The sequence below is a fragment of the Urocitellus parryii genome, chromosome 1 (genome assembly GCF_045843805.1).
Source record: "Urocitellus parryii isolate mUroPar1 chromosome 1, mUroPar1.hap1, whole genome shotgun sequence".
In the NCBI taxonomy this organism is placed as follows: Eukaryota; Metazoa; Chordata; class Mammalia; order Rodentia; family Sciuridae; genus Urocitellus; species Urocitellus parryii.
Genome location: NC_135531.1, coordinates 88,914,378 through 88,929,573, shown reverse-complemented (window position 1 = coordinate 88,929,573; position 15,196 = coordinate 88,914,378). Strand labels below are relative to the sequence as shown.

General features: G+C 37.5%; 1 protein-coding gene across 1 annotated transcript in view; it reads right to left on the bottom strand.

The window, feature by feature from the left end:
* Fer (FER tyrosine kinase) overlaps window positions 1-13,438 on the bottom strand; it is a 414,004-nt gene extending 400,566 nt beyond the window's left edge. The window contains exon 1 of the mRNA XM_026391317.2: window positions 13,379-13,438. The gene's annotated coding sequence lies outside the window, so the exon portion shown is untranslated. The remainder of the gene's footprint in view (window positions 1-13,378) is intronic.
* Window positions 13,439-15,196: the final 1,758 nt, after the last annotated feature.

Sequence of the window (15,196 nt, the reverse complement as noted above, 5' to 3'; positions counted from 1 at the left end):
CACACACATGCCAGGCAAGCTCTCTACCACTGAGCTACTTCTCCAGTTTGCTCCCTCCCAAATATTTTTGTAGAAATTCATCAGGAAGGAACATTCACTTTCAACGGAAGTTGCTAAGATGAAAGAACATAAGTACCTATTCGAAAGTGGGCCAACCCACTTTCACCAAGTGATGAAAAGAGAAATAGATAAAATTCTGAAACATTTTGCTACTAAATCTGAGTTCAAATATGAATAGACATAGTTGCTGAAATTTAGAATTAATGTTTAGAAATTATTCTTCCTAGATTTTTCATGTTCCTGCATAGTCAGGGTCACCTGAACTAAAGGTAGTATAAGGATATTTCATAATAGACAAGTTTGGATGCTAGACACCATGTTTTTCTAAAAGTAGAGATCACTTTGGAGATCTCTTTGGAGAGTTTTATCTTTATTGGAGAAATAAAGCCCTGGAGATATTCACTTATATCTTAGGATAATAAACCTAAAGAAACCTTCCTCCTCTTTAAGAGGGCAACAGCTAAAAAAGTAATCACCCTCCCTCTGCAGAAAAAGATGGCAAATGTGCCAACAGCCTATATAGGCCTAGAGTCTCCTGATTCCAAGACTCCTCTCTGTGATGCAAATCCACTGCATGGCAAATATCTGGCTTTCATCACAGCCGCCTATCAGAGGGATGGGAACATATGCAACCAGCACTAAGGAATTGGCCAGTGCTTTTGCTATATTAAACCCCAAGTCTTGGGTTGGGACTTTTCTGTTAGTATATGAAAGTAAAACTCAGGCCGGATAACTTCTTAGGTTATAAGCAAAGTAACCTCAATACTTTCAGAGTTCTAGACTTAATAGATGAGACAATAATGTTTTTCTTACTTATTCAGTCAACAAATTCTTGTTGAAATACTACTTAGCTATATGCCATGAAATTTCCTAGACAAAGAAGACAGACAAAAATCCCTGCCTCTGTGGAGATCATATTTTAGAAAGAAGAAACCCAATACAAAATAAATCTGTAAAATACACAGTGTTGGGTGGTGAAAAACACTATCAAGAAAGAGAAAAACAGGAAAAAGTAATGAGAAGCATGTGGGAAGTAGGAGATTTCAAATTTACATTGAGTGAAAATGTTATAAATAAAGTGATTTCCTATAAAGACCTGAGGATATAAGGAAGTGAGTTACATGGGGAGGAAGAAGAACATTCCTAGGAAAGAGTAAGTACAAAGTAGCTATATAAGGGCAGCAAGGAGGACTTTGTGCAGTGAGTGGTGGTAAGACTAGTAAACTCTGAATAAAGTTTCTGCACTAAGGAGGGAGAGCAGGACTACAAAATTCTCTCCCATTTTAAGGGCTTGAGCTTTTACTCTGAATTACATGGGGAGCCACCACAAATTTCTTAACAAAAAAGTGATAGGATCTCCTACTTTTCAAAAAGATGACAGGTATTTTTTGAGAGCAACAGTCCTAGAAGGGAGTGTTATTGGGAATTATGTAGGAGGAGAAAGATGGTGTTGAGCCAGGATGACTGAAGTAGAGATGGGGAGAACTAGTCAAATTTTTTTAAGCAATATGTGGAAATATGGTATGATAGAAGTGATAGAAAAAGAATCAAGAATAAATTTCAAGGTTCCAAGCTTAAGCAAAAACAGAATGGAGTTACCACTTACAAAGATGGGAAAGGCTGATTTTTTAAACCATGTTCCTATCATTTGTTTGGGGTTCCAAAAGAAGCCTGACAAATGTAAAGCTTATGTCAGAAATCTGGTAATACAGTGGCAGCCATAACATATGGAACTAAGTCAATGATAGAAAATGAAGAGAACTTGGTATTTTTCTATTTTAAAGTAAGAAATCAACAACCTTTAATATGCAAAACAGCTGGTAAGTTACTGATCTTATAAATCAAACTATAGGTCTACTAAGGAGGAGACTGTAAGGTACATAGTAAAAGATGTAAGGAAGCTGGTATACTAGCTATTATGTTTCAATCTTTAGCAAATTCCTTCAAGAAAGAAGTATTTTAAGCCTGGATGGGGTGGTGCAGACCTGAACCCTCCATTCTGGAGACTGAGGCAGAATGATGGTAATAAGTCCAACCTCAGCAATTTAGTGAGACTCTATCTCAAAATAAGAAATATAAAAGGCCAGGGATGTAGATCAAGCAGTAGAGCATCTCTGGGTTCAATCCCCAGTAGAGGAAGGAAGGAAGGAAGGAAGGAAGGAAGGAAGGAAGGAAGGAAGGAAGGAAGGAAGGAAGGAAAGGAGGGAGGGAGGGAGGAACGAACCAACAATTATTAGAGTAAAGCCATACACACCCAAGATGGCTGACAATCTTGTAACTTATAGAATGAAAATTGAATATCCCTAAACTAAAAATTAGTGCCTTTTCCATTCAAAAACAACATGCCAATTAAATGTTGGAGGTGGAAGAAGCCTAATACCCCAGGCTCTGAGCTGAGGATCCTAGCAAAGAACATATTTTCCCATCATAAAGAACCATCCAGGTATGAAATAGACTGAGAACAGGGACAAATAAAATGTTCATTAGCAGCAACAATTACTCTGATCTACAGGCAGAAGCCAAGATGAAGATTGATAAACCTAGGATTTACATAATTGACACTACTGACATTTTGAAACATGTCATTCTTCATTGTGGAAGGCTGTCCTAACTATTGTAGGATGTTTAAATGTATATTTGGCCTGTATCTAGTAGATTCCTATAATAACTGCCCTCTCCTCCAGCCTCTGTTTTGACAAAAGTGTCTCGAGAAATTGTCAAATATCCTCTGAGATAAAAATGTTTCCTGTTGTAGAATCATTGGATTAGGGTGATGGGCAAAGTTATTTAGAAACATAACAAGCAATGTATTGATTCAAGGACTAGGATTTGAACTTTGGCTACATGAGAGAATTTGATCAAATGCAAATTAAATCAAAAACTTACTAAGTTTATAAATGAGTTGAATTAGCCAGGCATAGTGGCACATGCCTGTAATCCGCAATTCCAAAGGCTAAGACAGGAGGATCACAAGTTCATGACCAGCCAAAGCAATTTAGTGAGACCCTAAGCAACTTAGTGAGACCCTGTCTCAAATTTTTCAAAAATTTAAAAAGGGACTGGGCTTTATCATTCAGTGGTAAAGTGATCCTGAGTTCAATCCATAATAGAAAAAGAAAGAAAGGCAGGCAGACAAATATCCAAGACTCCCAACAAAGTCTTATTGCTTACTACTTACTCCCTAAAACAATTCCCTGAACCTCAATCCCTTCCAATAGAAAACCAGCTGCTAATACAGTGTAGTCCCCAGTAGGGGAATCCATCTCAATATCCATCTTGGTTATAACCAAGAGGAAAATAAACAAAGTTTATCCTTGCAGGTGGTAGAACACGACAGTCATAGGCAAACTAAATATCTATTCCACTGTCCGGGTAAAAAGTCTTATCACACCTGTCCAATGATGTATGTATATACCATGGACTGGAAATCTCTGTGGGTTATTTCCCTTTTTTTTCTTTTTTTCCAGTTAAGAGTCTAATTGTTCTTGTTCTATTTTCATCCTGTCATTGAATACTGACTTTATTACAGTTAGTTACATTTACCATTTAACTACAAATTGCTAGATTTTGAGGTAGTCTGTTCAAAGAGAACTGAGACAAATTACTGGGAAATCCTAGGTTTAAAGCCAAATGTAATAAACAAGAAATCAAGCTGTCTTTCTTTATTAGGGGACAGGTGGCAAATGCATCAAAAGTACTAAGCAAAAGATCCACATTCTGTTAGGCAAGGACATCTTTTTCAAGGGCATATATGTAAGAGTGGACAAGTATGCACCATGGGAGGATTACAGTGAATATCTTTTGAATGTGCTTGCCTAGCACCCACTTCCCCTTCCTGTAATCATAGCACCTCTTTTCTTTCAGTGAACCACTCCATCCTGACTCTTGGCCTGAGTGGTTCACATTTCCTCTTCCCAGTTCCACTAATTGGAACCTGAGCCAGATCTGGCCTGTCATCACATGTCATCCTTTTGACTTCAGGATGAAGGATGGAGAAATAACAAAATTCATTCAATCAAATACAATCAATCCCAGGACAGTTCGATAGAACTAAGAGTAAGATAAGTTCTTTTTATGGTTGGCTTGCTTAACAGGAAGAATTTAAGCTGGAGCCACCAAAGAACTCCATGTAGAGTAAACCTTCATGAGAGTATATCTAACACAAGAAAAAGCCATGGGTATATTAGTGCCCTACATATTCAGGTTTTGGTCTCAGGCAACTTAAGGGTATTGAAAAATCTAGTATTATTGCCACCTGTTTACAGATGGGGTTGGGGACAGGGGAGAAACTACAAGAATTAAATTATTTGTTTAAATTCACGTAACTATTACTAGTACCAGAAATTCAACTCAGGCAAGTATTGCTGTAATATCCATGTTCTTTGTACTACACCACACTCCCTCTCAGGAAAACACTCTGAAATATCTCTGTTTTATAATTACCTGTAGGCATAAGTTAAGTTCTTACAAGGAGTGAGTATTCTATTAATATTTGTAGAATGACCAGAACTGGAATAATCATGTCTTTCTGCTTTCTCTCTCATTCCTGTAACAGTTTGCCTCATCTGGCATAAAATTTTGCTTTATTTTTGTATGTGGGATATGTGTATTTCTTCAGTATCTTCAACCTCTCTCAAAACCCATGATATTAGCTAGGCATGGTGATGCATACCTGTAATCCAAGCAAGACTCGGGAGGCTGAGGCAGAATTATCACAAGCTTGAAGCCAGCCTCAGAAATTCAGCAAGACCCTATGCAACTTGGCAAGATCCTGCCTCAAAATAAAAAACAAAAAGACCTACAGACACAGCTCAGTGATAAAGCACCCCTGAATTAAATCTCCAATATCACAATAAAATAAAATTAAAAATGATATTACTGTATATAATAGCAAGTATCCCTAAGCTAAGTCACTTGAATCTTACAATGCCCATTTCATTATGGGGTAAAGCAGACTCCAAAATATACGTAGGAAGTCAGAACCTTAGAAAGAGGCCATTACCAAGGTCTAGCTGTGAAATCATCAGAAAAGGACACACATGTTAATCCAGAAGTCAGGATACTGTTGCACATGTTGACATTTAAAGATGTCTGAAAAAAATCTAGAAAGTAGAAGCTAGTAATAAACCCCTTTCAAATATTATTATTGAGGCAGGTAGGAAAGGGAAAAAAAGACAAGCTTTATGAATATAAGTTCTCTGGCATTTTCAAGAAATCTATCCAAGGGGTTGGGGATGTGGCTCAAGCGGTAGCATGCTCGCCTGGCATGCGTGCGGCCCGGGTTCAATCCTCCAGCACATACAAACAAACAAAGATGTTGTGTCCGCCAATAACTAAAAAATAAATAAATATTAAAAAAAAAAAAAAGAAATCTATCCAAATACAGACCATGAGAATTTTTGGCAGAGCTGGAACACTCAGTGAAAATGTTTTGCAAATTAACAGTTGTTTTCCTAAAAGGTGTGGTGGATTGATGCACATCCAGATACACTGAATTTAACATTCTGTTTTGAAACTTATTCAAAAAAATGTCTATTTTCTCTTTAAGATCCACCACTTTTCTCAGGCCTCTTTACTTTCTCTTCCCTTCTAGCAGCTGGCTTCCTTTATCAGGAAAATACTTTTGCAAAAATTATAGGACAATCTCAAACAGAGAACAAAGCCAAAATGAGACATATAGTTAGAGTCTTGGGGCCTCTCCCGCAAGACTACACCACACTCCTTCTCAGGAAAACAGTCTGCAAGATTCTGCCTCAAAATAAAAAATAAAAATATGTTTTATAATTATCTATAGCCATAAGTTAAGTTCTTCCCCCTTTGGTACTAGGGATTTAACCCGGGCATTTAACCACTGAGCCATACCTGCAGCCCTTTTTATTTTTTTTATTTTGAGACAGGATTCTTGCTAGTTGCTGAGGGTCTCATCAAGTTTGTCAGGCCAGCCTTGAACTTATGATCTCCCTGTCTCAGTCTACTGAGTCTCTGCGATTACAGGCGTGTGTCACCACTCCTGGTTAGGGTCTCACTTCTAATAAGAGGAAGTTATCTCAGCAAAACTGCAAATATTTCAACATGGAACTTTTGAGGCACTCCCAAAGAGTTAAAAGTGCAATTAAATTAAGGACTTCTGGCTTGGGTCATGGCTCAGTGGTTGAGGGCTTGCCTAGCACATGTGAGGCACTGGGTTCACTCCTCAGCACCACATAAAAATAAATAAATAAAACTTAAAAAAAATCAGGACTTGCTAAGAGTTTACTATAGCTATACTTTGCCATTTACATTTACATCAAGTTTCCCATATAAAAAAATCTAAGTTCAAATCCAAGTATCACTTTGTAAGTCCTTGGATAAATGCTATTAACTAAGATTGCCTTCACATAACAAAAAGAAAACAAAGCCATCCAATTCATAGGATTATCATAAAAATAAAAATAAATGTACAAAAAGGGCCCAGCACTTTTAGTGGGCACTAGAGAAATGTTAGATAATATATCTGAATCTCTGTAACTTCACTTTGAAATTTAAATGTTGAGGAGGGGAGAAAAAAGAACTATGCACAAACCAAAACAAAACAAATATACAAATGTGGTTATGAGTATGTATAGGAAGAAGATAATAAAATCCGCCTCACACTTTGTAAAGAAGTTTTATTATATATAAATATATGTAAAGATTCTTTTTCTTCAACTTATATAACTGTTGGCACGTCAAGATATTTATCATTAATAGTTATCAGATACAACTATTTTAATTATTATCCTACAGTCAGTTTATTCAATACATAGAAAATAAAGAGGCATGACAAAGTGAGAGTATTTAACCAAAATACATAAACTTGGATTAATGCAGAATGGATGTGAAATGTGACAGTTAATCAATCTGCCACATTAGAAAGTCCACCACACACATAGAATCTACAGTAAAACAAACAAAAACAGGAAAGCTTAAAACTCTTTCCTTTGCTTCTAGCAAAGCAAAATTTGCAAAATCTTAATAAAACTTAAAACAAGGAAAAGCCTTTCTAAGACTATACATAGAAAGCAGAGAAAGGCAGGACACTGTATAAATATTTTCATGGGGCAAAAAGGTAGTGCTGGGGTAGTATAACTGGTGGGCTACTGACCCACCCAGGCAGTTAACAAAACTGAATATAACTAGAAGAGTCAAATGCATTGTTCTTTGTATTATAATGTAAAATTAACCAAAAAGATCCACCAACTGACAGAAGTTTGGGAAATCCTCCCAAGCTGAAGACATCCAAAGAGCAGAAAGAACACAGACTACAGACACCAAAAAGAAAACATACCCAAGAAACAGCAGCAAGTAGCAAGCAATACAATGACCAAGGACTAATAATCTTCAATTTTGTGACAATGCAGGAGGCTTTGTAAATAATCCAGAAATGTTCCTTTATTCTGCAAACCCCAGGACACAAGCATCAATAAGAACCTTGCCTATATACTAAAGAAGTAATAAACACAAAGTCCTCTTGCCTTCATTTTAGAAGCATATATTTAACAACTTTAATGATTTAAGTCTTATTTATAGAATCATTCAGAGTCTGAAGGGATCATTTATATTTTTCAGTTAAATTTGACTTCATTTTATGGACATAGTTATATCCAAGATTCACAAAGATTTCAAGAAATAACACTTAGAAATACCAAGGATCTACTGAACATAGTTTTTGTAAGTTTTCACTTCTAACTGTACTCCCACATAGAATGACCAATTTTAAAACAATATCATTCACAGCAATGTAATTTTAAAGATAGTTTTCTGGATGAGCCAGTATAACAGGCATTTTTATATACTAGGTCCCTTAGAATATTTTTTTAAAATGTGTAATAAGAGATTTTCTATCCTCCAAAACTGTTAGTCCCACTCTGGAAAGAGTCTTTCTGCAAGTGAAATAGTTCATTTCAATGTTTCTACAATTATTTTATTTACAATAAAGACTGTGATGATGTTATTCAAATACTTTTAAACACTCATTAAATTAGTTTAACTTTTAAACAAAGGATCTTCATTATCAATTTCATAAAAATCAATGTACTAATCTTTTCTTCTATAGCATTAGAAGAATGATTAGGAAAACTTGAAAGACATTCATTTCAAGAAAATATGGGAATAGGGAGAAGGAGGAGGAAAGGGAAGGGGGGGATACTAGAGAATTAAATTGACCAAATTATGCCATTACATTGTATACTGTTATATCATGTTATTGTATACTGTTGCATTGTATATATTGTATAAAGTTACATTGTATATGAGACTATGTAACAATAAATCCCTCTGTTATGCAACAATGAATCCCACTGTTATGCATAACTGCAATGCTCCAATAAAAAGGAAAAGAAAGAAAATGTGGAAATACTTTGGGTCTCCACAATAGAACTGTAAGGTATGTCTCAAACATATGTTAGTAATAACAGTTACACACATTTTTAATGATTTGCTTCCTTCAATAAATCAGAATAGATTAAAGTTTAGTAATGGTACTCTTAACACTTGCAGTCTGATATGCTTCCTTCAATGGTTGAAGAAGAAATGCAACTGGATAGAAAACTGCACATTAAAATGTGTCACACATATAGGTGCTGGGATTGTGGTTCAGTGGTAGAGCACTTGCCTAGCATATGTGAGGTACTGGGTTTGATTCTCAGCAGCACATACAAACAAAAAAATACAATTTAAAAAATTGCATCAACAACTAATAAAAATATTTTTAAAATGTGTCACACGTGTAAATATCTTCTACTTTGATGGGAACAAATTCGAGAAACTCTAACTTAGATAACAAAATCTGTTTTTACTCCTGGATGAGAAAACAAGGGCTGTGAGATTCAACTACTACCTCAGTTCAGTGCTTGCTTCAGTTCACATAAGAACTATGTCTGTACATTTAAACCGTGTTCTTTTAAGAATTAAAACTTGGGTTCAATCCCTAGTAAAAAAGAAAGAAAAGAATTAGAACCCTATGCTTACAGAATACATATTCTGAAATAGGGATATCTATAAGGTACTGCTCCCTAAAAAATAATAATATATATCAGGAGGCAAGAAATATACAACTCATTAATGAGTATTATTAAATTTAAAAATAAAGTTTAAATTTCAAACAGATTAAATAAATGCACTTAAATGTGGAGGGAGCACTAGTTAGAATTTTAAGAAAGTAACCTTTGGTTTTTCTGTACCAGTTTTCAGCAAATGCTTGTGGTTTAAATGAAAGGGCAACTATCCAACAACAGATGACAATCTAAGGTGAAAGAAAAATAAATCAGGAATCCAGACAAACTGAACAATTTTTTCGATTAAATCCCCTTTAAAGTAAATTTCTGATAATTCCTAATGAGATATAGTAATTTCATAACTATAATAAGAACAGATAATCTGAAATGTTGATTATTATTTCTATACAAGTGCAAAGGTCATACAATTTAAGTAAATTTAATGTATATTATTTTAGTTTCTTATGTCTAAAACTTAAGGATTATTAGAATGGTAGAAAACCAGAACAAATAAAATTGCTACCATTTAAGAACCAAATACAGAAGTTAAGCACTTCCCAAATCCAGATATTTATCTACATTTTCTCATTTCCTGTACATAACTACCTTATGCAGCAATTTTATCATCCCCATTTAATAGATGAAGGAACTACAACTTAAAGAGAAACTGGGACTGAAACCCAGGTTATGTAACTCCAAAATAAGCTGCTCTTCTTTTCACGTTTCCCTACCTAGCAAAGAACACCTACCTGAAAATTAGTTATAGTTTGATAATCATATATGAATATTTAAGAACTAATTCCAAGTCATGCACAACATTAGATTTTCAAGAGCAGAATATATAATACCTCACAAATGAAGAAATCTGAATATTTTTATAGAAAAGTAGTAAGTAAACTTTATCATATTACCTATTTAAGGCCTCAAATTTTCTCAACCATATAGCAGTTTCATATGGTAAACTAGGATTATATTTATATGTATGAAATGAGATAATGGAGGCGTTTGGTTCTGAGGACTCTACCAGTACTCTATTCTTTTCTGCTTTCCCTCAGATCTGGGAGTCTTCTTCCAATTTAGGACAACTGAGCCTCAAGGTCAGAAACTCTTATAAATCTAGATGAAAATATAGATAGAGTAAAATGAAGTCCACAAAATTGGTTAGCAGAATGTTACAGAAGAAATGGAGTTTAAGTTATTTTCCAAAATACTATCTAGGGTAGAATTATTGATGACTCTTCTGTATTTTTACCAATAGAATTTATTTAACTTGTATAATTGAATGAAAAATAGTAAAGGAGTAAGAAAGGGAAAGAGAGAGGAAGCAAGGAAAAACTGGAGCTTTGATTTTTTTTAAAAAAACTTAAATATCTAATTTTTTCTGAATTAACTGAACCTACCATTGAATTTCCAAAACTATTACCTGCTTGTTCACTTAGATCTATCAATAGATTAACCACACGTAAGTAGACCAAAGGAATGAAAAATGGAAAAATAACAAGGCAATCATAGATCTGTAAATTCTGAGACATATCTCTTAATTTCAATATTTAAGAAATTAGTATTTAAATGGGGTAGGTACAAAAGTAGATGTACTAAAACTGAAAAGGAGAATTCAAACATTTAAAGGAATTTCCTAAGTATGGGAAAATTACAAATGCGATATGCAAATATAAATTTATACCCAATTCTATTTTTATTCCATTATTATAAACTGAAGTGCTATATTAGAAATATTCCTGGGCTGGGGTTGTAGCTCAGTGGTAGAGTGTTCGCCTAGCATGCATGTGGCACTGGGTTCGATCCTTAACACCATGTAAATGTAAAATAAAGATATTGTCCACCTAAAACTAAAAAATAAATATAAAAAATAAAAAATACTTCATAAAAAAAAGAAATATTCCTTTACCAACATTGTGATACAACACCCGAAAGTTCTGAGTCCTACTAAAATCTGACAAATCTAGTTACCTCTGTCTCCATAAAGTAATTACTAGAAAAATTTCAGTTTAAAAGTTCACATTTGTAAACTTTTTCATTATAAAAATACATTCTTATTCCAAAACAATATATGTAAGATTTATCTAATTTATTAAGCTAACACCACATAACTGATAATCTTTTGGTCTTCCCTCCAAAGAATGCTGATTTACAAATCAAGCACAAAACTATATTAACACAAGAATCCAATTATAAAACAAAACTTTCATTTTTATGACAAGTTCATTAGATTTCCTTTCTTCGGGTCAACAAAATGCAATTTACTTATCTGCAGCTTGGTTTCAAAGACAATAACTCATTCACAAAATTACTTTGAATAGTCTTATGCAATTAAATTATAGTTTACAAATGCTATTCCAATTTACAAACAAAAATAAGCACCTTTCAGCATTTGTGTGTGTGTGTGTGTGTGTGTGTGTGTGTGTAAAATACATATATATTTTGCTGGTTTTTCAAACTTGATCATTTCAGTTCCTCTGTTCCTTAATATTTAGTATACAACAGCTATATAAATACATTATTGCTTTATACAAATGCTTTGTATCAATTTTTCTGCATAGTTTAAAATTTTTCTGCGTAAAATACAGAAGGAAAAAAAATGGTAGATGTTAAATGTTCACAGACCATAGTTAGAGCTACCTAACAGTTTGAGATGAAATGAAAGTGACTTGTCTACCAAAAGCCTGAATTATTCCTTCCAGACTAATGACATCTAACTTTGAAATAGCGCAAAAGCTGCATTAACCAGATACTAAATAATCTTAGGTGGTGTATATTTAATACTGTCAACCATCAGAAGAGAAACAGAAGAGATCTTCACCAAAGGTCTTTTATGGAAGAAAACAGAGACAGGGATTCCAAGTGTGCCTACATACTCTCTTAATATATACCCAGTACTTCTAGAAGCATAGTTCCTTTGGTTCAAGAATGCTAAGCATAAAAACTTTTCTGTATTATAAAAGATAAACTCAACCTTCCTATGCACTAACAAACTTGTGACTCTTAAAAAATGTCTTCATAAAGACCACATAGGTTTACAAAGACTATAACACTGCACAATAATATATATTTTGCAACGTTTTTTAAAAAAAAAATCCTGTTCTCGTTCCACATGTGGGTTGAAAAGTATTTTCTAGTCTTTAATCACTAAAATAGTTTTGGTCTGTCCTCATTGATTTTTCCGTTATACTTTTGTATATACCATGACTTCATTTGAGAAATTTCCTTAAAATATGTGGAAAACAGTAGTATATCTTTAGAGTGGTTTGTGTCAAAGTGATAGTGATTCCACTATGAATATACTCAGTTGCTTCTGAATTTAAAAGATCAAATCTTCATTTTTTTTTTTTTTAACTATAAGGTGAACCAAAACGAAAGGCTACTCCAACCTTAATGAATTATATTTAGGATTGCACAGCAGTGGATAGCAAAATCACAAATGTAGTACAAAGTGCAAATCGACCGCCTCATATAGACTTTTTAATTTGTACAAGAAGTGCCCTGGCCCTATGAACATCAACCTAATAAGTATATCAAAAAGTTGATCTTAAGGGAAACTCTAAGGCAGAAAACTGACTGGAAGATACCTCCAAATACCTCCCATCCGTAAATGGCCCACAGAGCACCCCTGATAGTACTAGCTTCGCACAAATGTCTCTCTTGATTGGGTTCCTGGAAGACACGCCCGAACCATATGCGAGGAGAAATGAGAGGTGGAGGATAAAAGCGGGAGGAGAAACTGACACACGCGAAGAGATTGTTGGGCTCCAGTGGATCTTGGAGACTGCAGGGCCCCAGTGGTGGAAACGGGCTGGGGTAACACCCAGCGGGATGGCGGCGCCGGGGAGAAGAGCGCGCGCAGAAGGGTGCGGGCACTGCGGGCTGTGGCTGCAGTCCCCCCCAACGTAGCCCACACCCCGCAGCGCCCCGATCCCGCGATGGGGCGGGGCCATTCGCCCGCCTCAGCCCTTTTGCGCCGGCACCCGCCCCCTCAGCCTCCAGGTCCCAAGTTGGTGGTGGGGTGGGCCTCGCCGGGTTGGGTGGGCCGACCGGCCCAAGCCCCAACCAGGAATGTCCCGCCGAGAGCAGGATGGGCGAGTAACCCCGCAGCCTGGGGCGGAGATGGCTTAGGGCGGAGGAAGAGTGATCGGCGCAGCCCGGCCACCAGGGCCGAAACCCGGCGCCCCACTGCTGGCAGGGATTGTCGCCCCCGCAACTAAGCTGGCCTTCCCTCCTCCTCCCCCAGTCCCGCGGCGTTGCCCGGGGCAACAGCGCCTGCCGCCGGCGGCGCGAAACGCACCTACCTAGAACCTGACAAGCAGGAGCCCCTCAGACACTGGAGCCAGTCGCCACCCCGCGTCACGGGGGCGGTCACAGCCAATAGATGCCGCTGTCACGAACCTTTGCCGCCAATCCCGGTGCACTCCGGTCTCCGGGCACCCTCGAGGCCTCAGCCAATGGGCCAGAGCGGAAGGCGGGCGATGCCGCTCGGCCCCCAACCCCCTCCTCAATCACCTCTCGGCAGGCGGGGCGCGGCCGATTGGCCCAGGCTCCGGAGGGGGCGGAGCCCGAGCTCGAGGCCGGGTGGGTCCGCGTGGACCCGAGTTGCGGGCGAGAGGAGCGGAGGCGTGGAACCGCGGGCTCTGCGCTCTGAGCCCTCTCCCTGGCCTGGGTGGGGTTCTGAGGTCTTCGCTTTTGCGCTGCTCTCCCGGCCTCATCAACCCGCTCCTCCCTCGTCAATATCCTGGGCTGCCACGGTGGGATGGGACCGGAGGCGGACGGCGGCGTCACAGGAAACTTTGGGAGGCTCGCCTGGCGGTGGCCGGGAAGTGGCCGAGCTGGGGATGATAAGCTGGGGCCTCCTGAAAGGGACTATCCCGCGGGCCTGCCGAGGGAAAGGAATTTGGAGGGTGGGGGCGGAGGCGTGATTAAAATGTTAAGTGTGCCCGCGGGGTGTTGAGTGATCCCAACAGCCTAGATCTCCCGGAAAAGGGAAATGCAGACCTCTGCACATCCAGGTCCTTTTTTCCTGTGCGTTTCCACATTTTACTTGCATCTGATCTAACGGTGATTACTTTAAAATGATTTTCAGCTTCTCCAATGTACTGTGAATCCCTTGAGGGCAGGAGCTGTGTCTTGTTCCTGTATTCTCAATTCCTGAGACTTAAAAAACATAAGACAGTATTGGAATTCTAATGGATGCTGTTTATGAAAGTGTACAGCAGTGCCTGGGAGCGTTCTCCTGTAAGAAATCCTTACCTCTTGGAGACTCCACAATGCATTAAGAATCCAAACTAATTTGCTTTTCCAGTGAGGGCTGTTTCTAAAGCAACTTCACCAAAAGAATTTGGTGAGAAATGAGGAATGTGAACTAAAATTACTAGGTGATCTGTTACCTTGTGAAGGTGTTACTCCCCACTGTTTGACGGTGTTATCCTCCCATGTTCCTGTAGCATGCTTTTTAAGACATTGTATCTTGTATAAGGGTTGAACCACATTCTTTGGAGCAAATCTAACATTAACTCCTTATCCACCCTCTCTCTTTAAAATGTATGAGTTATGTGGGAGCCAAATAAGAGTGGTGTTTTGTTTTGTTTTGTTTCTAAACAGGGTTATTTATTTGACCACAGTGAATAGCCCTACACATAGAAAAACATAAACGTTAGTTGGACTTTGTCTACTGTTTGAAAGCCAAAAAACCAAAACATGCTGTAAGGAAAAAATAAATATTAAAAAGAAGAGGCTTAATTCTCCCCCTTTGAGATGCGGGGTTGATTTCCTGCTCCTGCAGTGCCCACCCCAGCTTACCCCCCCCCCCAAAGCGCTTGCCTTAGAAAACAAGTAACTATTAAGTGCTTTCTTATCTTTTTGAAATGTATGCAAATCCTTTTGAAGATGAGCTACGTCTTTTTGTCAAGTTTATGATCCAGGAATGTCTTTCCCTAGAACCTGGAAAATCACAAACATCAAAGGAGGTAACACCCCTATATCCCTATTCCTGAGAAAGTGGGAGTTTAACCTCAGTATGTGCCCTGCTCCGAGTTGGGAAAATATGATCCTATAATAAAGATAGAAGAAACTTGCTTTTCCTCTGGGAAAATTGACTAATTAGTTAAGTTAGA